Source organism: Sorex araneus, chromosome 1 (genome assembly GCF_027595985.1).
Source record: "Sorex araneus isolate mSorAra2 chromosome 1, mSorAra2.pri, whole genome shotgun sequence".
In the NCBI taxonomy this organism is placed as follows: domain Eukaryota; kingdom Metazoa; phylum Chordata; class Mammalia; order Eulipotyphla; family Soricidae; genus Sorex; species Sorex araneus.
This window is the reverse complement of record NC_073302.1, coordinates 393,760,098-393,785,467: the sequence shown is the minus strand read 5'-3', so window position 1 is coordinate 393,785,467 and position 25,370 is coordinate 393,760,098. Positions and strand designations below refer to the sequence as shown.

General features: G+C 34.9%; 1 long non-coding RNA gene and 1 other non-coding gene across 2 annotated transcripts; one reads left to right on the top strand and one right to left on the bottom strand.

The window, feature by feature from the left end:
* Window positions 1–4,812: 4,812 nt before the first annotated feature.
* Window positions 4,813–23,176, bottom strand: LOC129406244 (uncharacterized). The gene is made up of 3 exons (XR_008630902.1): window positions 23,044–23,176; window positions 9,415–10,121; window positions 4,813–6,798 (listed from the first exon to the last, which is right to left on the bottom strand). It is a non-coding gene; the product is annotated as an uncharacterized LOC129406244 (long non-coding RNA).
* Window positions 6,609–6,732, top strand: LOC129401059 (small nucleolar RNA ACA64). Its single transcript, XR_008628079.1, has one exon. It is a non-coding gene; the product is annotated as a small nucleolar RNA ACA64 (small nucleolar RNA).
* Window positions 23,177–25,370: the final 2,194 nt, after the last annotated feature.

The following is a 25,370-nucleotide window of genomic DNA, read 5'->3' as shown; positions in this document are numbered from 1 at the left end:
TGATGGGATAGCCAAATCACCCAGCAATACTCTAGTTCTGCACTCAGAAATTACTCTTATGCATTGTCATGTATAGATACTGGGAATTGACCTGGGTCAGCTTCAATATCGCATATGTAACAATATAACACATTGTTATGTCCCATGTACCAATGACTATTTCCATTATATGGTGATTTTCTAAATCCTGCTTTTTACCCATTTTACCCTGTGATATTTTTTTCCTGTATGAATTTCAATTCTCAATTTACCCAGTGTGATCATCATCTGCTTAGGAATTTCTTTTTCCTTTATTTTTGGAAGGTAAACACCCTATCTGCTGCACTATCTCCCCAACCCTGTAGTCTTATCACTTTTACCGCTGCTCATTGGTTGAGTTTTTAATAAGTTTTACAGAGTTGTTCTCTTCGATATTTTCATTTTATGGTTTTTTAAAAACAAAAACATCATCACCAATAAAAACACTAATGGGAAGAAACCTAGCAGGCTATTAATTTCTTATGATATCTTATGATATCATATTGGGCTGGAGTGATAGCACAGTGGTTAGGGCGCTTGCCTTGCATGAGGCCAACCTGAGTTTGATTCCTCTGTCCCTCTCGGAGAGCCCAGCAAGCTACCGAGAGTATCCCGCCCGCAAGACAGATCCTGGCAAGCTACCCATGGCATATGCCAAAAACAGTAACAAATCTCATGATGGACACATTACTGGTGCCTGCTCGAGCAAATTGATGAACAATGGGAGGACAATGCTACAGTGATACCATATTGCATACTAGTGAGTTAACTCTGAAGTTGCATGAAAAAATAATTTTATGAACTTGATAGAGAATTACATAAATTTATACTGAAGTAAGATTTTTGTGATATCAAACAATGTTATAACAAATTTTATAGCATAAGTTGATACATAAAAATACAGAATTTTTCACTGAAATTATTTTGTCGAATTACTTATAAATTAAAAATCTGATGCATGCTGACATTGGTAAATACAGTTTTAAATTTATTCAAACTTCTGAAATGAATAACATTCAATTAATACAAAAGGAGTAACTTTCTTAATTTTAAATGATTAACTGTAATAATAACATGCTTTTCTTCAAATCAGATCATTTCTAAATAAGTAAACGAGTATTGTCCTGAATTGAAACATTTAGATAATCTAGCTTTTTCATTGTTTAGTTAATTTATCCAAAATAACTGCAAGAAAATAACAGCAAAAATGGCTATTTTAAATAATGTTCTAGTATCTCTGTAGTGGTAGAAATAAAACTTTTTCTGTAATACTTTTTATTTAAACACAATTAACTTTGTGCATATTTACATAATCCTTGATACAAAAGATGCCGATACTCTATTACTCTTAATTAAAAGTTTGCATTTGTGACTTTTTTTTCCATTTATTGTTTGGTTTCTTTCATTAATAATGAATGACAAAATTTTATTATTTGTACTAAAATTAACTTATAACCACCATTATTTTACAAAGTTCTAATGGTAACCCACTTTAGCATGAATAAAAGCAGACCCAGTGAGTCATAAATTTTAGAATCTATAATGTAATTGAGTATTTTATTTATTAGAACAAAACCTTTTATGATATAGAAATTATTATTCTTTCTGATATGTTTGTTTTCTTTATTCTCTATAGGGGTATTACATTGTTTCTCTATAACTTTCTAACTTGTGATTTCCCATGTGCAAGAATACAGTTATTACTGGCCTGGATGATATATTCCAGTTAAAATATAAGCAAATAGAATTTGTATCTAAATGCATAGATTATTGAGTTTTTATTCTAAAGAAAAATTTCATAAATAAAACGTTGAACAGGAAAAGTACTTTCTTCTGTTTAATCTATGCATAGATATTAGTGAGCAAATATAGGAGGGGCAAGATAAAAAGGAATTTGCACCATTTGTTGATGACCTACAATAATTTGTTTCTCAGTCTCAGTCATACAATTACAAAATATTATCTTATCCAATAATTAAAGATATATGACAAAAATTTGTATCACTGATATGGCACAGTTTTAACAAGGGAAGAAAAATATATAACTCTTGACATATTGTACTCAATAGCAGGTACTGACTGAGTATTAATAATTATGAAATCACTTTTTACCCCCATAAAAGACCCATTGGATTTTTATAAGAATTAAGAAAGAAAATGCATGGGTCAAGGACACAACATCAGTTCTGTGGTAAAGCACTTGCCTTCTATGTGTAAGGCCTGAGGATTAATTCCTGTCACTACCAAATAAATAAATAATGAATGAGTAAGACACATAAAATGAACTTGATACTAATTTAATTAATACTATATAATCAATGGATTTTATTATTAATATTGTTGTTAATAGTGCAGATTAACTCATAACAGAAAGAAAAGTTAAGAACAGGCACTCAACATGTATGTTTTCATCTTTGTTAGAATAATTCTTGTTACAATTACTTCATTTAATCTTCCTTTCCAACACTATAAAAGCAAAATGCAACCTCTCTCTACTATAATTACAAAGAGGGTGTGTTTCTACTCTGGGACTCAAGTTGTTGTTTTATTTTACTTTGTTTTTTACTTTTATCATTTAGAGCACTAATTCCATTTTCAACATATTAACATGTTATAGGTATAAGAGGACCATAGAAGCATTAGGCAAAAAATATCAACACATGTACCTGCACCAAATGTACCAGTGCCTTGTACCAGAGCTGATGTCAAGAGCAATAACAACAAATCAGATTCTAGAGTGAAAGAAGGAGTCTCAGTTCCTTTTGTCATTTTTGACAGCCTTCATCATACTTTGAAATTCACTATGGTGAATTTCTGGGTTCTTCCTGATCAATGTTTTCCATTCCAGACCTTACTTATGTTTAAGGAGATTAAGAGACAAAGGATACTATATAAGACCAATGGCCAGCTAGATAACCTAAAAGGTCAATGACCATAAAGATAACGAACTCCAACTAGCCAGACCATCTTATATAATCCCTGCAAGTTCCATAAATTGTTCTATCACTTGATAACTAACACAGTGACCCTATTTTCCTATCAAAAACTCCACAAAATGAGTCATATTCAATTTAGCTCTATACTAAATCCCTCTATGCTGAGAAGTTTCTTGTTCTTTCCCATGTACTTTTCAATATAACTTTCTAGCCTGATAATCTTATGTACTCAATACTTTTATGAATTAAAATATTGAACAACATTAATTAAAATACTGATGGACCAGAATTGTGGACCAATATAGACACCCATTGTCACCTGCCCTGCATCAATAGTATTTAAACTCAAAAAAGCTCCAGATTCATTAAGGAAAATTTGTCCCTTTCAAATACTTTAAGAATGCAAATGGAAATTTAAAATAACAAAATTTTGTTTGTTTTTGCAAATCAAAAAAGGTTGACTGACAATCTAAATTTATGTTGACAATAACAATTGCAGGAGCCTTGGCTATAAGAGGATTTTATCAGTTTATCAGTCAATGCCTTCATTAGGAATCCATAATCTTAGCAAAAATCATAGGCAAAGGAAAATGCTAAGAACAAAGAATATTTAAAAATGTAAGAAATTTTACCCATAGTATTATCCTGTGTAAAGAGGAAAGAAGAAGTCTTTAGGGAGTACATTTGTAATTTCTTTTTTCTAAGGCACACCAATTTGAAAGCTTGATAAAATCTGCTAGGTAATTTGTTATCATATTTAAGTATCAACTCAAAACCATTTAATACCTAAATTAATTGAGCTGGACTTTCTTCAAAAGGAATAAATAATAAGAATTGGGGAAAGTGAAGTTGAGAGAAGCTATTTTTGTTACTACTTTCCTCCCTTTCTTTCCTTTCCATTTCTTGATTCAACCAAAAGGATGGATGTTTAATATTAACAGTGATAAGAGTAGTTCTTAATAATGACAAATCCAAAGTACTAAATTTGCATTCTTATTCCACAATTAGAGGAGTGTTTTTAGAAAAGAGCTTAACCATTCTGTATCTTAGTTTACTCATAAAATGAAAATTATAAAACTGCTGTAAAATTTTAAAGGATTACATATAAATCACTTCATAGATAGTAATAGTATCTATAAAGTAGTAGCAATAATATACTAATAAATATTTTATTTATTATAATAATAAATAAATAGCTATAAATAATTTATTATTATTATAAAATACTGGAGCGATAGCACAGCGGTTGGGCTTTTGCCTTTCATGCGGCCAACCCGTGTTTGATTCCTCCGCCCCTCTCGGAGAGCCGGGCAAGCTACAGAGGGTATGGACCCCCTCACGGCAGAGCCTGGCTACCCATGCGTATTGGATATGCCAAAAACAGTAACAATAAGTCTCTCAATGAGAGACGTTACTGGTGCCCGCTAGAACAAATTGATGAGCAATGGGATAACAGTGACAGTGATTGCTATATTTATAATACAATAATATAAAATATTTTATATTATTATGAAACTATTGTTATTGTAAAAATGATTTTATTATCATAAAAATAATAAATAATTTAGATAATAATAATTCTAAAAGATAGTATTTTTTAGATAATAGAGGAAAAAACTTAGTAACAAAGCTATCTAAGGAATAACTATAAAACGTAGCGATTTTTTTCTTATTTTTTATTAGAGAATCACTATGATGTACAGTTACAAACTTATGATCTTTTGTGTTTGCATTTCACTCATACAGTGGTCGTTTACCCATCCCTCCACCAGTGCCCATTCACCTCCACCAATGATCCCAGTATCCCTCTCACCACCCCCACCCCATCCCCCACCACCCCACCCTGCCTCTGCGGAAGGGCATTCCCTTTTGTTCTCTCTCCTTTTGGGTGTTGTAGTTTGCAGTAGAGGTATTGAGTGGCCTTCATGTTCGGTCTATAGTCTACTCAGACATTTTTTTTTTTGACTGAATTATCAGGAATCACTCCTGCTCAGGGCAGTGGTCCTGGGGATAGAACTCCAGAGTCCCGATGTGCTTAATACTTCAGTTTCTCTCTGGCACATTATTCAGACTTTTAAAATGTCTCATTGATACATAAGCTTTGTCTTGGTAAATACCCCATAATTAAGCTGATTAATTTATCATTTTTGGTAAATCTAAAATTAAACTAGCTTTTTTAAATTTGTAAAGATTTTTACATAATTAACTTTGTCAGCAAACAAGAAATAATAAATTTCAAAATCAAAGAATATGAAGAATGACATGGAGATAACAGAATATGTGGCTTCCAGTGAGTTCCCTTTCCACAGTCTCCCGTCCAGTATTGAAGACAACTCTGATTAGAGGCTGGAGATAGTACTGCGGATAAGGCACTTGCCTTGCATGCGGCCAGCTCTGGTGTGAGCTCTGGAAGGAGAGATGACTGCGTGTAGAAGGAATACGCCCTGAGCACCGCGAGCCTGCTGCCCCCTGCCCGCCCCTCTCCCCGCCAGTGACTCTCAGCCAACTGGGACCTACACATTGCTCTGTGTGGCCTGAGGATGCAATGCCACTTGGGCCCTGTGGTGCCAGGGATACATAGACTTCCTGGCAGGACTCAAGGGTCTTTAGAGTACTTGGTCTGTGCTCAGGGAACTCCGAGGTGCTGGGAATAGAACCTATGATGGGTATGGGCACAGACCTGCTGGGCATGCACCCTAATTCCTTCCTGCCTCCTGGTCAAAGCCTCTGTAGCACAGAGCTCCTTGTATTGTGGCAGCAGATGGTGGCATCTAGGGTCGCACCCTGTGTTGCTCAGGGAGCAGACCCACAGCCTCACACATGCTCATCACGCACAGAGCTGTGCCTTAAACACGTTCCCTCTGGGCCTAGAAGGCATGAGCGCTGAACTGCCTGACTTGCTAGAATGGAGCCTCTTAGTCCCGGTTTGATCCCTCGCACGGTTGTTGGGAGTCCTCACACCACACACCCGGAGTGTGAGAGCACGACCAATAGGTGTGACTCCAGGGAAGCTGCATCATGTGTGCGAACCCTGGCACCACAGACACATCAACGGGAAGGGACAGAACCCGAACACTATAGAGAGCCTGTGACGGTGACGGCAGGTTACCTGGGGAGGGGATGTGTCAGGCCGTTGGCTGTTGAGAATCAGTGGTCCATGATGGTTCTTCCTGATGAACGAACAAATGAAATACCATGTCCGTTCTGCTCACTTGCGCACTGACAGATTATATACCAAGAGTCAAAATTACAGAGATTTGAACTTAGCTTTCTAGTACTAATTTTTAGTGTTTAGACATTAATTGCATGGCCTGAAATGAATCCTCCTTTTCTTTTCGATTCTGAAGATCTTGGGGCCCACTCCTTGTGTATGCGTATGTTGCCCTCTGTGGAGCTTGGGACTGTGTGGTCCCAGGTATTAAACCTGGGCCTCCCACGTGCACAGATAAGCCCTAACCCGTATAAACTCTCTCCTCAGCCCCCTCCTGTTACTTTTTCACTCAAAGTATTTCCAGGTGTTATATAATATATAAAAATTTATGCCTCCTTTTATCCCCATTCAGCATCATGAATTTTGATGTTCAATTATGTTGAGATACAAATAACTGTATCAGTTGGCAGTTTACTTGCATGTAAAAATACATAACAACCAGCGTTGGTTGGAAATTACCCATGGCTTTGCCCGTGTTCATGGGTGAGTTTCAGCAGCCAGAGCCACGGCAACCTCAGATCACCGCCCAGTCCAGTGCAGGGAGGAAGAAGCCAGGCCCTGACAGGTCACAGCATGGCCCTGGTGTCCGAGCTGAGTCTGAAGCTTCTTCCCTCTTCAATAAAGTTGTTGATGCTAAAAACATAAAGAAAAATACAAAGCTTATATGTGTGTGCCTTAAACATAAGGTTGTGTAAAATCAAATAAGTTGTGTAAAAAGTAGAGCAATAGCACAGCAGGTAGGGCATGCGGCCAACCCGGGTTCGATTCCTCCATCCCTCTCAGAGAGCCCGACAAGCTACTGAGAATATCCCACTCACACGGCAGAGCCTGGTAAGCTACCCATGGCGTATTCGATATGCCAAAAACAGTAACAACAAGTCTCATGATGGAGACGTTACTGGTGCTCGCTCAAGCAAAATCGATGAACAACAGGATGACAGTGCTACAGTGCTATATTTCACTGATTTATAACATAATATATAATAAATAATCACAAGAAACAAAAGCTTCTCTGAATGAGATGGACACCACATAATCCAACAATTCAAGTGCTGATTACATATATCTAAGAAAATTATCTATGAAGTTAATCCATTTTATTTTTAACACCACTACCAATAGGAAGCTCATAATAAACTGAGTTGCTTAGCCAGCTTATCATTCAATGATGCCTTGTATTAAATATTTTATATAAATCCCTACTATCTTTCTAATTGCATTGTAGAATCACAAGTCACTCAATTTCATATAAGATCAATGATAAAATCTTTTCTATTAGTATAAGACTGCAGCAACATAATCCAAATTATGCTGAGATAACATAATGAAAAAGTAATTTTATGTATTTACTACGAATGAGAGTAATGTTCATTATTAAATTGTTAGGAGATGACATTATCTTCCGGCTTCATGATATTTCTACCCACTCATCGTCTTGTAAAGTACTACAGTGTGGATTTTAGGTCCTTTTCCCAGATCTCTGAAAATATTGCTCTTTCTATTTGCCAAATATATGCTCACCTCAGCAGTCACAAAAGCCTCTATCCACCTTTCTCCATCAAATAAGTAACTTCGAAGGGCCTTGGGATCAGTAGTAACTCTACTACTGATCTTCCCTGGACCAGATGGCTACGAAAGTAAGTAAAAGCACAGAGCAAAGAACCGAGGTTTCTGGACAGTTCCTGTCTCCTGCGAAATGTGCAGTGGCTCTGTAACTTGTACTTTCACATGGGGAAGCATGTTCAGTATTTTTAGAACGTAGGCAAAATTTGGGGTAAAATTTTCATAATTTTGTACATCATCACCTATTTCAAAAATTCCAAGTATAATCAACTTTAAAGATGAGAAATAGTCTATGGATTGTATTTGATGTGAGGTTACCAGCTTTAAGTTTCTGTAAACAGCTTTAGATAAAGCAGGATTCTTCACCACCTCCACCCCCCACCCAACCCCTAACCCTGGCAAGTATCTAGCTATTGATTTTTCCCTGACTAATGAGACACCAAATTGAGGGACACGTCAAAGCAGCACCTTAAGAAATGGTTTCCCAGGGAAATTAATCTCAATGAAATCAAAAGTAATTGCAGACCAAGGAAATTACTGTCACTCTGTATATTCACCGTTAATGTATAATCCTCACTTGTTTCTCTAGCACTTTTTACTTTAAAGATGACATGCAGGATATGGAGCAATAGTAGAGCAGGTAGGGCACTTGCCTTGTCGGGGTCAACTTTGGTTCTATCCCCTGCACCACAGGTCATTCCAGAAGCTCACCAGGAGTTATTCCTGACAGCAGAGCCAGGAGTAAATCCAAAGCACCCCTGAGTATGGGTGTAGCCCTGAATGCCAACCCCCAGAAAGAAAAATAATACACAATTGATTTTTAATACTTTTTCCAAGAGACAGAAATCACTTTGTCTGCAACCCAGAATAAGAATTAGCAAAAACTTCTATAAAAGACCAGAAAGCAAGCATTTAAATTTTTTAACCTTTTATATCAAATAAAATCTCTTGCAACTATCTCAGTTGGGGGAAAGTAGCTTAGATAATATATAAACAGTAGCATCGTTGCAGTCCAAAGCAATTTTATATATTTACTAAAATAATTTCCATGACTCAAAATTTTAGTTTTAAATTTTCAAATATTTAAATATATAAGAACATTTTTCTTTGGGCCATACAAAAGCAGGCAGTAGATCTCATTAAACCACCAAAAATATTTGTTACTCATTTCTGAATATTCTCTCCACCTCAGATATTATATGTATTCTACATTTAAAAAAAAACTATAATGGGCTGGAGTGATAGTACAGCGGGTAAGGCGTTTGCTTTGTATGTAGCTGACCCGGGTTCAATTCCCAGCATCCCATATGGTCCCCTGAGCACCGCCATGAGTAATTCCTGAGTACAAAGCCAGAAGTAACCCCTGTGCAACGCCAGGTGTGACCCAAAAAGAAAAAAAAAAACTATAAAACACTGAGCTATCAGCTCACATCAATGAAAATCTAAAAGGCCAGAAACAACTTAGAAGAACCCTCATTCACTGTATTAACTCTAGTAATTTTTTGATAAATTACTATATTATTTAGCAATTTGTACCTAGGTATCTATTCCAAAAAACACTGATTTGAAAAGTTGTGTACATTTTTGTTCATTTAAATGCTAGTTATATTAGACAACAACCCAGCACTGAAAACAACCCAGCTGCCCCACAATAAACTCATATACCATTCACAGAACTGAAGTTACCTAAGAGGCAAGCATGTGTACAGAAAGAACGCTATGGACAAACATCCTGTTTGTCCCTCTTCGTCTGATTCACTTTGCTCAGCATGATACTCTCCATGTGTATCCACTTTCAATCAAATTTCATGATTTCATTTTTCCTAACAGCTACATAGTGTTCCACTGGAACCCCAATGACTGTTATGTTGTTCTTCTTGTATTTATCCCAAAGTTCTCTTGTCAGCTGTTGGTTTATTTTGAGGCCTTTTTCCATCTTCTGGTGTTGTATCTCCTCTTGCAGCACACTGATCTTTCTTTAGCAATTGTTCCTCTGCTGCCGATGCCTTTCCGGGATTTCTCATTTCACCAACCAAGTTTTTCAGATCTGTCATTTCTGTTTGTAGTTTGCTCACTTCTGATCGCACATCACCTTGTGTTTTACTGGCAGTCTATTTCATTTTCTTTGAGCTCCTTATACCCCCTCAACAATTCCTCTCTAAATTCCGTATCATAGACTTTATGTAGCTCATTATTACTGGCAGAGTCTTCTGAAGGGCTAGCGCCTTCATTCCTTCACTCAGTAAGTCTGGTGGGTTCTCTTGCAGTCTGAAGTTCTTTTCTTGTGTGTTATTTTGTGTTTAGGTGGCTGCCGTTAGAATTTCTTTGTATGTTCATGGTGAGTTATGGAGAGTGAAGAAACGTGTGGCTTCTCAAGCAGGAGGAATCCTGACCTGGGGGACAAAATAGCAACCCTGAGTAAAGCACAGGACCATGGACAACACTGAACTTCCTCAGTTGGGATGTTAGCACTTTAAATGGTAAATGTGATGGTAACATAATAGACTTTTATGCTTTATTCTCTAATATTACCTCAATATGTTTTTTTAGAAAAGGAGGAGAGAGAAACAGAAATAGAGACTGAGACAGAGACAAAGAGAATGCTTGCAGCAGTGTGATTCTGTATCGATTAAGGAGCACTCCTTGCAGACTTGGAAGATCATATATGGTGCCACAGATTGAATCTGGATTGAACAATGCAAATCAGGTGCCTTACCCTCTGTAATATCACTCAGGCCCAATGATAATATTTTTAATCACAACTAATGTACAAATTGTTTTGAAATCAAATAAAATTATACTCATTATTTCAGATTCTAATTTATTAACTAAATTTGTATGATTAAGCAAAATTTATTTTAGCAAGCATTTTATTTTTTAAAACTACAAGATAAATTATATTTTAGGAATATAATTTAAGATAAAAGATAAATTATATTTTAGGAAAACAAAATTGTGAGATCTGCTTCTCTATTGTGCATACTTAAATAATGCATGTCAATAGAGAAAATGAAGTAATGAAACATAATTGCTAGGTTATTTACAAGAGCTCATCAAATTGAGATCACAATTATAGTACTGTTTAAAGGCATTAAATTTAGCAGTCTTAATAAATATGCATGCTATGGCTGGAGCAATAGTACATCTTGTACGGCATTTACCTTGCACACGACAGACCCAGGTTCAATCCCTGGCATCTCATACTGTCCCTCAAGCACCTCCAGGAGTAATTCCTGAGTGCAGAGACAAGAATAACTCATGAGCCCAGAAAGAGAGGGATAGACATAGAAAGATTGCACTTATCTGTGGAATATAAAATGGCAGAGTAGGAGACTAATACCCAAGAATAGTAGTTTATAATACCAGGAGGCTGTCTCCATGGCTTGGAAGCTAGCTTCACACGCTGGGGTTTGAAAGTCATCCCAGATAGAGAAGGGAACACCAAGTAAAATGTGATTGGAAATCCTGAGAGGGGAGGGAGATGCACGCTGAAAGTAGACTAGAGACTGAATATGATGGCCACTCAATACCCCTACTGCAAACCACAACTCCCAAAAGGAGAGAGAGAGAGAACAAATTAGAATGCTTTGCCACAGAGGCGGAGCGGGGTGGGGAGGATGGGATAGGGGGCTGGGAGGGATACTGGGTTCATAAGTGGTGGAGAATGGACACTCGTGGAGGGATGGGCTCTTGAACATTGCATGAAGGAAAAACAAGCACGAAAATGTGTGAATCTGTAACTGTACCCTCACTGTGACTCACCAATTAAAAAAATAAATAAATTATATTAAAAAAAGAATAACTCATGAGCATCATCAGTATGGCTCAAAAACAAACAAAACTATGCTGGTTATAATGAATAATGCTATTACTATTATATCTTCCATTATATCTCTTTTTTTTTTCTTTTTGGGCAACACCCAGTGATGCTCAGGGGATATTCCTGGCTCTGCACTCAGGAATTACTCCTGGAGGTACTATGGGAACCATATGGGATGCTGGGATTGAACCCAGGTAGGCCGAGTGCAAGGCAAACACCCTACCCTCTATACTATTGCTCCGGCCCTCAACTCATTCCTTTTCTAAAAATGAAAAATTTCTACCACTTTAAAGGATCTCATAATCACTTTTCCTCCCATTTTCTCTCTCTTTCAATTTGACAAATGCAACTTTTTTGTAGGGAACATAAAGTGTAATATATTTTCAAGAGGAAATAATGAGCAAGTTAGCAAACAGTCACATAGAGGTAAGCAAGGAAGAAGCATGTTAAAGATAGAACACGGACTTGAAAATAATCCAAATTTCCTTCTCTATTTTTTCTTTTTTTCAAATTTCTTCAGGCAATTCTCTTCTTCCCTTTATTCTTAAAAAGAAAATTAGAAATTGGAGCTAGACATATAGTACAAGGGTTAAAGTGTTTGTTTTCCTTGCACATGGACAAGCCAAGTTAGATACCCAGAATTGCACATGGTACCCCACAGAACTTTTAGGAGTAATTCCATAGCACTGCTGAGTATAGGTCTAAAACAAGAAAAGAAAAGAAAATTAGGTAGTATAGAAAGTAAGATAGTACAGAAGGTAAGGCACTTGCCTTGTATTCAGATGACTCCAGTTCACCCCATTGTAATAGCTTACTCATCTTATTCATAAGTATATCCATGAATTTATTTACATTTTATTAATAATAATTTTATTGTCACTGTCATCCCATTGCTCATCGATTTGCTCGAGTAGGCCCCATAACATCTCCATTTTGAGACTTGTTATTACTGTTTTTGGCATATCAAATGCGCCACGGGTAGCTTGCCAGGCTCTGCCATGAGGGCGAGATACTCTCGGTAGCTTGCCAGGTTCTCCAAGAGGGGCGGAGAAATTGAACCTGGGTTGGCCGCGTGGAAGGCAAACGCCCTGACGCTGTGCTATGGCTCCAGCCCAATTTTATTGTACATAATATATTATTATTTAGGACAGAACCTGAAGTTTTCTTTCTAACATTTTTATTTTTTATTTTCTCAATGAAAATGTAAAACATCTTATTCCCTTAGTATAAAATATTGTTTGTATAGTCATAATGTTAATACATTATAAAATTGTACTGCCAAAAATAGTTATCCTATTTGGTAGTAAAGACAAACTTTACTAACTGATACTTAAACAGTCGTTTGAAAGTTAAGGATATTGTATCTCATTAGCATTTTAAATGATTTTTGTATATAAAGTTGCTTAATTTAAAATAGCAAGATATGGGTACTATTAGGCTATCATCTATTTAGGATAGTTTCAGAATGGTTTCACTTTACAGCAAGTATGTTAACTAAAAGAAAGTTAAATGTTTGTACTGCCTTTGTCTCTAAAAAAGGATGAAAAGGAAACACCTTTTGAACACTCCTTTCTCCTTGGTTTTGTAATAGCTCTCACTTAAATTATCTAATTTAAATCTCATAATGACTCTAACCTAAAAGAATGAAGTAATTACCTACATTTTCCAGATTAGTAAACTGTTACTTGGAAAGATCAGATAATTTTATTGTGGTTTATTTGGTTGTTGCTTCTTATTTTTTTATTTACATGTAAACTTTACCTTCTATAATAAATATTACTTACTTAAATCTTCTGGTGGGAAAAAATTTTAGCATAATAGTCTATATGATTTATATTTCATATAATAAGTGTGAAAAAGCATTTGCTTAGGAAAAGCATATGTAATCAGAGACAAAAAAATTACTTTGGGTAAAACGTTGTTATAATTTCCTGAATTATCATTTAGAGAATTTTATAAAACTTCCTTAAAATTCATATAGACTTGTGATAAAATGCCCTGGGGAAGTGGATAAATTTTCCTTTTCTAAAGGGTTATTTTTCCACAAAAATACGTTTTTGCCAATACTATTGTTGTAGATAATATTCACAATAATAAAGTGGTTAGTGAGAGGATATAAAATATCTATCCACATATAAGCCTATTTATTTTTCTATAAATTCTTTTCAGGTCTAATGTAAATTATTTTATTTTTCCTACTAAAAACCAAAGTAATATCATTAAACTATTATAACACAGACAAAATGATTTAACATTTCAATAGTATTTCAAATATCAAAATATATTAAAGAAAGATTAGCAGCTTGAACAATTCTTTCAAATATAATTTTGCTGTGTATTTCAGTGACAATTAGTATATTGTCAGAGGATATAAATTCCAATTTGCTATACTTCATTATCTTAAAATGCACAATAGCACATCACTTCTTAAGATAATGCATGTGTGCATAGATAAAAATAGAAAGTGAATTGAAACACTCTCTTATCTTCATTACTATTTGCCTGGTAGGTCAAATAGTCCAGAACAAAGTAACTGGTTTTGGTCAGCAAGCTAAAGAGTCCCAGTATCTATGTTTTTAAACTGTAAATAATCATAAAAAATTGCAACCATAAAATAAAGCCTTCAAATTAATTTTGAAAATTGCAAAGATATGTCAATATGTTTATTAATGCTATAAAATTTAAAGACACTTTCATTTTTATTGAGAATTACACTATGTTGTTTCTATATCTTTCTCAATTAAACTTGTGTCTCTTTACCATGACTCATTTATTAGGCAGGAAAAGAGAAAAATAAAACAAATTAAATTATTTAATTGTTGACCCTTTAAGCAAAAAGTCTTTACCTTCTGGAAGATTAACTAGACTCCAAAGGCCAGTAAGTACTTTCTTAGTAGTATTTCATTCTATAGTATATATAATATTTCCTACTATTTTTTATAATTATTCCTTGGATAATGAAAACATTTGATCTAACATAGTGCAGAAAAGTGTACAAACATACACACACATACATAAGCACATATATCTCAAAAAAAGAAAAAGACTTGCTAAATTTGACATTATTTTTAAAGTTATTTTATGTCATACATACTTTTATTTTAGCATTTTCTTAGCTCTAGCAACATATTCTGCAACAAAAGTTTCACTAGTTGGATATTTCATCATGGTACTATACCATAACTTACTTAAACATCTGGTAATTTCCATGATTTGTTATATGAATTTAATTTAATTTTTAATTGATCCTTTTGAAATAGTTACAAATATGTTTATGATCAGATTTCATCATACATTGTTCCAACATTCATCCCTCCACCTGTGAACATTTTTCCCATCTCTGACCCCAGTCTGCCTCTATGACAGGCATTCCTCCAATTCTCTCTCTCTCTCTCTCTCTCTTTCCCTCTTGCCTGTTCCTTCTGTCTCTCTGTCTTTCTGTCTCTCTCTGTCTCTTTCTAGCTTTTAAAAATAAAGCTACAGTACACACACTCTTAGATATTTACATATATTTGAATTTTCTTAAGACTAGCAATAACCTTAACATTCACTAAATTAAAAAGGAAGTTTTTCAGAAATTAGATTGTTGGACTAGAGTGAGAATACAGTGGGTAAAAAGCTTGCCTTAAAAGCCGTTTACTAGGTTTCCATCCCTGCCACCAGGTATGGTTCTTCAAGCACCTCAAGGAGCACAAAGACGAGAAAACCCTGAGCACCATGGCATGACTAACTTCCATCCCAAAACAGACCAAACAAACAAAATCAATTCAGGAAGGCCCAGTGAGGATATGCACTCTGATGACAGCACTAAAGTCATAGGGAAGTTGAAAGTACACAGATGGATTCTATAAACTAGAGTGGAGGGAAATTCACACTGAGGGGATCGGTAATGTGTTTAGATTGCATCCCTAAGCCATACAATTATTTTCTTGAACTAACCTTACCTCCATAATAAAACAAAAGATATTTAAAAATGGAAAAATGCACAATCATACAAAAGAAAGTAAAAATGAAGATCGGAGTGGAAATCAATAAATGAAAACAAAAGAACATAAAAAGTTCTTTAAGTCAAAAGGTAGTATTTGAGAACATAACAAACGTGATAGAGCTAGTGAAAGTAATTCTGGCAAAAAGAGAAAGCACAATTGACCAATATCAGGAACAAAAACAATAGTAATACAGATTTAATAGAAATTACAAAGGAATTATCAAATATTGTAATTTTATATTTGAAAAACATGATGTTTGTGAAATGGTAAAAATCACTAAAAGATTTGTAAAGAGAAATCAAGATTGTTTACACAACTCGAAAGGGTAAATAGTACTAAAATATTTTAATCTGCAAGGAAAATCTTCCCATTAAAACACTATTGTGTTTTATTTTAATGTGTTTATTTTAATGTGTTCCCATTAAAACACAATTTAAAGCAAATTGGAGTGATAGCACAGAGGGTAGGGTGTTTCCCTTGCACTTGGCCAACCCAGGTTCGATTCCCAGAATCGCATATGGTCTCCTGAGCACCGCCAGGAATGATTCCTGAGTGCAAAGCCAGGAGTAAGTCCTGAGCATTGCCGGGTGTGACCCAAAAAGCAAACAAACAAAAAAAAACCCCAAAAAACAAACAAACAAACAAACAAAAACACTTTACAACTCAGAGGAGTTAACTGGGAAATAATAACAAAATTTTGTGGGGGAAGGAAGAAACTATTACAAAATTGGAAATTACATAGATCACTTTAAAGTATAGTGTTATCCTCATTCCAAATCTATGTTATGTGAGGCTCTCAGTTTGACCCCTAGGACCACAAAAATAAAATTAATCTTCATCTAAATTCAAAATAAAAACTAATGCCAATATTCCCATCAAGTACATTTAATTAATTAATGCCGCATGACCAAGTTCTATATGTCCCAGGAGTAAACTGTGTTTAACATTTGAAATGTGATCAATATATCTTACCATATTAAAAGTCTTAAAGAGAAAAAACAGATTTAATCATAAGTAAACAAAGAGAAAAAATTGACAAAGTTTAACAAAGAGTCTCCTTAAAACACTCAGTGAAATGTGGTAAGAAAAACTTCCTTCATGATGATAAATTGCATACAAAAGTTATGGTTTTCTCATGTGGAAGTTGTTAAATCTTCTCTCCTAAGATTATGAACAGGACAAGGAAACTCACTAACTAGTCTGGACAATAAAATGAAAGGTATAATCAAAAGCATACATATTGATAAGAATAAATCATACTGCTCAGATTAACAGGTCACTTAATTATCTATTTGCAAAACCCTACAAAATTTATTCTGAAAGGGCTATTTGGCAAGCATAATATCTAAAAGTGCTGTTTTTATATGCGTCCACGAAAATTAGAAATTGCAAGTAAAAGAATACAACATGATTGCATCAAAATTTGGAAACATTTTATAAATCTGACAAAGATGTTTAAAGCTTATATAATAAAACTACAAAATCATTATCAAAAATAAAGAAATCCTAAACAAATTGTAATATATGTGATATTTAATAATTAGAAAATTTTAATATTATTAATGTCTGCTGGCTCAAAATTGAAGTACAAATTCAGCATCATCTCAAGTAAAATCACAGAAACATTTTTTAATGTAAAATATTAGTTAACTCTAAAAGATGTGAATATGTGTTTATCAAAGAATTTGCACATGAGAAAGCACATGGAAAAAGGCTAAATATGATTAGGGAAGCAACTAAAATCCACACCAATTGGATTCTAAAATTTAAAGTGTTGATTAATAAAAAAGAAATTCAGGGTATGAAAGAATAGCTAGAAACTATTTTAGAAAATTATTTGAACATATATTGGAAATCATACCTTGATCTGCCTTATGACAGTCCACTTTTATATGTTTACCTAAGAGGAATAAGAAGAGCATATGTCCACACAAAGACTTGAGCCAATGCTTCAAAGCTGTTTGATCAATAACTACTGCATATTGGACATCAACCAAATGCCCATCACCAGGTAAATGGATAAACAAACATTATTATCTCAATTTAGTGAATAGTACTCATAAATAAAAAGTATATCATAGACATGTTGATATTTTCAATATTAAAATATGTGTGAAATAAGAGCCTATATATTTTTGTATAAAATTTTAAGAAAAATTTTATACATAAAGGTTGAACCCAAACAATACCGTTCTGACTTGGGCTGCTGATTATGGAAAGAGCAAAGGATTAGAAATTAAATTTTTTGGTGAACTAAATATTTACTTTCCTTTTATGCTTTTGTTTTTAGTTTTTGTGTCACACCTAGCAGTGCTCATGGCTTAGTCCTGGCTTGGCAGTCAGAGGAGGAATCACCCTGGTGGGGCTGAGGGAATCATATGTGGTGCCAGAAAATAAACATGGGTAGGCCATGTGCAAGGCAAGCACCTTACCTGCTGTACTATCTCTCCCACCCTTATATTCACTTTCTTGATTTTAAGGATGTTTTTAAGAAATACATCCTTGTTCTCCTACCAAATGTATACCTCAGATGCATGCACTTTAATATGTATTAAGTGTGCATCTATGAAATATTCAAAACCTAAAAAGTCAATAAGTATTGATAGATATTCAATATACATCTTCTTCAGATATGCGCAATAAAAAGTATTAATTTGACCCTTAAGTTATTTAAATAAATATTCTTAAATATGAACTATTCAATTTATATATTCAGCTATTTACTTTTTATCTTTATTTGCATTTTATTAAGTAGAGGATTATTTTTATTCTAAGCCTTATTGCAATAGGAACAATATTTGCTTAGCTAAGATTGCTGTTTAATAGTTCAGTTTTAGTATTAACTTCTTAAATCTAATAGTATAATATGTACAGTATGATATAATATAGCGAATGTCATAAAATAATAATATAAATATATGCAATATTAAGATTGAAGAAAAGTCTGTATACCAAGTAAATCAAAGCAAAAGTAAAAATAATCATGAACTAAATCTACTTACAAAATCAGTCTTTCATTTCAATTAGTGTAAATAAAAAATCTTGGTTAAATATTTAGACCATGCTATATGTATATACAGATGGATTCTCTGTGTGAGTGAAATCTGAAGTAAACAGAATAAAATAGCTATAACAGCCAAAGTGCAAATTTAAGGCTCAGAAATCTGGCTGCCTCTAGGGTATAATTGCATTTCTTTCCAGGGAACCTCACACCTTGAATTAATGAGAACACTTAGGTATTGATTTTAAAAAATTATCTCTATTTGGTATGCAGCAGACCAAAAAAAGAAGTAATTACCAAAATATGGTTCTGAGACATGTTACTAAAAATAACTTCAAATTGAACTTTTTTGTATGTTGGTCACTTTAAAAACACAATAGATTCCTTACATATCTAAATAACCAACAGTTAAAATGCCTTAGCATTTAACCATTTTTTTTTCTTTTTGGGTCACACCCAGCGATGCTCAGGAGTTATTCCTGGCTCTGCGCTCAGGAATTACTCCTGGTGGTGCTCGGGGGACCATATGGGATGCCGGGGATCAATCCCAGTTGGCCAAGTGCAAGGCAAACACTCTACCTGCTGTGTTATCGCTCCAGGCCCAGTTTAACCAGTTTTTAATTGTTATAAGTTAATACTGAGTTTTTTAATACCAACACACCATAAAGGAAATAAAAGAATTTAAAATTTCTGCATAGACAAACAATTAAAGAAATTATCTTTCACTTTGAAAAAATGCAGCATAATCAACTGAATTTAATTAATAAATTGTAACAGAGACATTATGTTCTCAAAGTTCATTTTCAGGGGGCTGGAGCGATAGCACAGCGGGTAGGGCATTTGCCTTGCACGCGGTCAACCTGGGTTTGAATCCCAGCAACCCATATGGTCCCCTGAGCACCACCAGGAGTAATTCCTGAGTGTAGAACCAGGAGTAACCCCTGTGCATCGCGGGGTGTGAACCCAAAAAGCAAAAAAAAAAAATTCATTTTCAAATCTTCTTGTTTAGTAATTGAAAAAAATTTAATTTCTCTGCTTACAAACAATGATAGTTTTAATTCGACACAAGCAACTAACACCTAGGTAGTGTATACATGTAGATACCTTATGAGTAGTAAAGAATAGCACATTTTTTTCTGACTACCTTTTTTCACCTGAAGTAACTTTAACCTTGCATTATACCTTCTTTATTAGTTTTAACAACCAATATTTATGAATAATCCAATTTTTAAAGACAGATGAGAGCATAAAAAAGTTGAGGTATATACACAAAGACATATATTCAAGTATAGGAAAAACTTAAATCCTACCTTTTTGCTACACCTTGAATGGAACTAATGAGAGCCATGCTAAATAAATAAAATCAGATGGAAGACAATAGCAGGGTGATATCACACATAATTGGTACATAATGAAGCAGTTGAAAGGAACAGACAGTATCAAGTGGAAACAAATTCTTGGACTCATAGAACAGAACTGAAATTATCAAGTGGTTGAGTGAGGGGGAAAAAGGTAGACTAAAAGTGAAATAAAGATAGTAGTAGATCACTGTCACTGTCACTGTCATCCCATTGCTCATCGATTTGCTAGAGTAAGCACCAGCAACATCTCCATAGTGAGACTTATTGTTACTGTTTTTGGCATATGGAACACACCACAGGTATCTTGCCAGGCTCTGCCATACAGGTGAGATACTCTCGGTAGCTTGCCAGGCTCTCCTAGAGGAGTGGAGGAATCGAACCCAGGTCAGCCAGTGTGCAAGGCAAACATCCTACCTGCTGTGCTATCACTCTATCCCATAGTACTAGACAACTAAAATTAAATATTAACACACTATAACCATTTTATAAAATAATAAAATACTAAGAAATTATATTTCAAGAAAACATCATAGAAAATAAATGTTTGTATAGCATATTAAACTCACCTCCTAAAGTCTAATTTTATTCTTGACTTACTTTGGTTCAGATTTATATACTTGTTTTTCCCCTTCCCTTGTGGTAAGCATTAATTGCAAAAATATTTTAAATATTTAAAGTTAAATATTTGTTTTTAAATATCTTGCTTTAAATATTAATTTTAAAATATTGATTTAATTTGAGGTACTTCAATTACTTTTGTAGATAAATGAATGACAGAATTTTAACTTTGAATTTGAGATTGCATCATCTGCTATAGTGGCAGCTAAGACTTCTTATTTCCGACATGTTTCTCTCCCTGATACTAACTAGAACCAACATATAAAAATCTACAAAATGCCTTTATCTTGTTTACTATCTTTAGTTACAAGAGAATATAAGTATCAGAGAGGAAGTGCACTAAAAAGGTAATTCTCCACTAAGATAAGGTGTGATGAAGAATAACTCCATAGAATACTTGAGTTTTTAAGTGGGAAATGATACAAAAGATTCAGAGTAAGAAAAAGCCATTAGAAATTCCAAGAATGAGCAACTATTATGTGAAAGATAATCTAAATATAAGCAAATATAAGGAAATAACTTCAAATTAGATAAAATGAGTTTTAAGATATAAAACAAAATATACTGCAAGACATAGACAACATGTTGAGATGTTGAAAGATAAAAAGGAAACAGTGATGACATATGGTTGTTCTTCCAAAAATAAAAAAAGGCAATCAGAAATTCCAAAAGATAACAAGTGCAAAAAAATATTGCTTTCCTATTATAATGTAAATTAAAATGTGTCATGGCAGGATTCAAAAAAGGAAGAATACATTAAATTTTATATTAAATAGGGGTCTATCTTTAGGAGTCAAGAGAACAAGTTATGTTTAGCAAATTAATGTTCTTTTCACTAAACAATATTTGCATAATCATAAGCAAATATTTCATTAGTTTTCTACTTTTAGCAATAACTAATAGACAACACATCACATTTAAAAATAAAAAGGATCTGAGTGTTACCAACCTTTGATAATACAAAAGTAAAAAGTTGGTAGACAGAAATGGGGAAAACTGATACTTGATAAAACAGAAATAATAATGGACTTATCATTTTTTTAAAGTGTAGAACTGTCCATAGCTGAAAGAATTACCTATGCCACAGATATTCTATATATTATAATTAGAAATTTCATCAAGAAATAAATTTTAAATAATAATACAACAATTGGAGTGTCAGCAAGTAGAAAATGATAGAATTCATTCTCTTCTACCATAAACGGAAAGAATTATTCCTGTAACTGAGAAATGAAGAAATTGCAGTAAAAACATGCTGTTTTGAGATACTAAAAGACCCCCAACAAGAAAGCAATTTAAAGGGTTTGCCCTTCTGAGCAGCATGAATTCATATAGCTGTTTTAAATTTGATCTTTTAGACATTTGCATAAACTAATTTGATTTCTTTTCATTTATTTTGATGTTTGAGTCACACCTGGTGGTCCTCAGGGCTTACTCTTGATGCTGTGCTCAGGGATCACTCCTAGGATGGCATGGGGGTCTATATGGCATGCTGGGGATCAAACCCCATCTGCCTCAGTGCCATACAAATGCCATACCTATTGTACTAGCTCTCCTTTTTAAAATTAATACAGCAACATGGAATTCCTTCAACAGTTAATAGAACTTCCATGTGATTTCATTAACTTCCTGTTGTGAATTTACCTAAAAAATACCAAAATGCTAACTTAAAATATACAAATAGAAATAGATAGTCCTTATTCATTGCATGCTTTACAAAAACCAAAAGCAACCTAAGATTAATATTGAAATAATATTATTGGAAGTAACCTAAGATTAACATTGACAGATGAATGTATGAAGATGTGGTATATTTACACAGTTCTTAGCTATTTAAAACAGATGCGATCTTTTCAATTGCAACAATATGAATTAATCTAGAGGGTATTATGCAAAATGAAATAAGTCAGACAGAGAAGTACACATGCCATATGATTTCACATGGAATATAGAAAAACAAACAAAAATGTGTACACTATAATAGCAGTTACCATAGGGAATGGAGGTGAACAGTAGGTGGGTAAATCAAATAAAAGGAGAGTTGTATGGTGAATGAACTTTCAGAGGTGAACTTAAGTTAGTTCATATGCATTTTGATTTTCAATGCACACCTGAAATATTTCCAGTGGAACTTAAACTGTACACAAGCAATAAGTACATAAAGGGAAAATATTCCCAATAGTATAAGGATGTAGGTTCAGTATTATTTCTGAGAAGGACTATATGAGCCAAATTATGGTCTGGCATTCCAGAAAATCATAGAAATTTAGGGGCAAAGAGTGAAGAGGCAGGGAATTTTTTTTAAAAGAAAATTTCCTACACCTTAGTGATGACAAGGTATAGTATTATTGTACATAAGCAATACAAACATGTCCACTACTTTAACATGTTAACCTAAACAACTGCAAAAATATAAAATTGTTTTAAAACGAATGTGTTTGAGTTATAGATATAATATAGTCCTATATTTTTTTATAAAAGAAATCCATTTATGAGACTGGATAGTACAGGGAGTAAGGTGCTTACCTTGCACTTGGCTGAACCAGTTCAACATCTAACACCACTGAGACCTGCCAGTAGTCATCCTTGAACACAGGGTCAGGAATTAGCTCTGATCACAGCTGGGTGTGGCCCCCAAAGTAGAAAGACAACTATTGCTGACAAAATAAGATTTGGAGTGTGTTAAAAATTCAAAAATAGGGGTAAAAGAGATAGCTCAGTGGTTGATCATGTGCTTTGCATACAGGATTCCTGAGTTTGATCGCTGGCAATGGACGGTCCTGAGAACTACCAAAGCTACCCAGAGGACTGAGCAAGTAGTAGTTCTGAGTTCAACTGGGTGTGACCCAGGATTTAAAAATATTCTAAATCAAAAAAGCCTTTAAAAAAAAACATTTAACTGGTTGTGAAACTGTGTAGATAACTAAAAGTAGAATCTATAAACCACTGAATTATAACATTAAGAAATATCACTGGTAAAGTTGGTATTTCCTCCCTAAAAAAAGAAAAACCCCTTTTCTTCTGTGTGAAATGTCCAGAGAATCCAGACCCCATATATGAACTGAGTATCTGTTCACCTACCAAAGACAGCATAGACACTACAAACATCAAAGCCACAAGATCTCAAGAGTAGTTTCTCCCAGTCTCCACTATAAAAAACATTCTCTGATAAACTGTTTCTGTGTCAGTAAAATCTGAGCAGTTCTGCCAATTGTGAAAATCAATCATGCTTCAAAAATAAAGCTAATGTGTATTATAGTTTTGTAAATGGATTCTACTTTTGGGTCTTACAGCTGCAATCATATGGGTGCCAGGAATTGAAACTAGTTTGATCACATGCAAGGCAAGCGCCCTACCTGCTATATATCATCCTGTCCCTTTTTGAGGAATGAGGGGGAGGTATAATTATTTTATATACTAGGCAACTTTAAATATACTAAGCAACTATAAATATGGAAGGAGAAGATAGAATTAGAAGATAATGTGTGGATAGTGCATTTAGGGACTTTGTTTCAAAGAATGGAGGAAATAAACCAGGTGGTCATGTGGACATCTAAGGCAAAGGGAATCACTCCTACAAGGACCTTGAGGATAGGAGATTTTGATGGACTTGGTACTGCTAGAATATAATGGTCTGAGGCGCATTATTTAGAAATTCTCTGTGATATCAAGTGGATGCCGTGTTGCAGTCTCTTGCCCACACGTCTGTCTACCACGGGGCCCCTCGAAGGGAATGGGCTCCAGCTTCCCTCCCCACCCCAAGCAGAGCTCCCGGAGGCCGAAAACCATGGGAATCTAGCTACAGCCATGCTCGAGGCCCCTCTCCACACGATCGATCGAACAGGCCTCACGCATGAAGGTACTGGCAGAGGAACCCAGGTGTGTGTAATCCCATCAATGGCCAACATCCAGAGAGAGACTTAAAAGCAAGCTCCCAGAAGCGATATCTTGTAGCCTACTTCTCCCTCTGGGAGAAACTAGAAAGCTTCTGAGACTTTCCTGCTCACATAGGACAGCTTTCCATTGTGTATTCATATGCTAAATCCAGTAGCAAGCTGGATCTCATTCCCCTGACCCTGAACGAGCCTCCAGTGTGACATCTTTAGGAGGGTCCAGTCGAGAGAGACTTCTAAGATCTCAGGGAAAGGACGAATGGAGAGGTTACTGAGCCCGCTCGAGAAACCAACGATTAACGTGATTTCGTGATCGTGATTGTGATTGTCGTGTTACTGGAATTGGATAAATAGATTCGATAGAGCCTGGTGGCTTAGATAGAGTTAAGACATTGTTCCAAAGGGAGAAAAGACACTGAAGAAAGAATTTTGAGCAGAAGAATTGCATTCTATGCTCATATCAGTCACTGAATTGATACCTAAAAGTGTACAAAAGCAGAAGCAGGAGAAATGTGGTGATGGAGAAAAGTTGATAAATTCTGGTTGCACTCTGAAAGTAGAGCTAATAGGAGAAAATGAAAGGAAAAGCGTCATATTAATATTTAAGGTTAACAATGGGAAAAAAAAAGGAAGTTATAAAGACACACATATGAATCTCGGAACCGAGCAGCTCTTGGCAGCTCTTGGCAGAAATGCCTCTGGACTCTGCATTAGGCCACTTTCACCAGGCCTCCTGCTCTCTCCAGACGGGAGCAGGTGCCATCCCTCTGCCTGTTCTCCAGGAATCCTGGTGGCCGCCATCTTCCAGAAGTCATTGGAAAACCCAGGTATGGAGCAGCAGTAATGGCAAATGCCAGGCCTCAAGGGATAGGGAAGGAGCTGGCCCATCTCTCCCACCCCAATGGGACCCTGAGATGACACCCATAAATGGCCACCTGACTACTTATTAAGCCCCTCAAT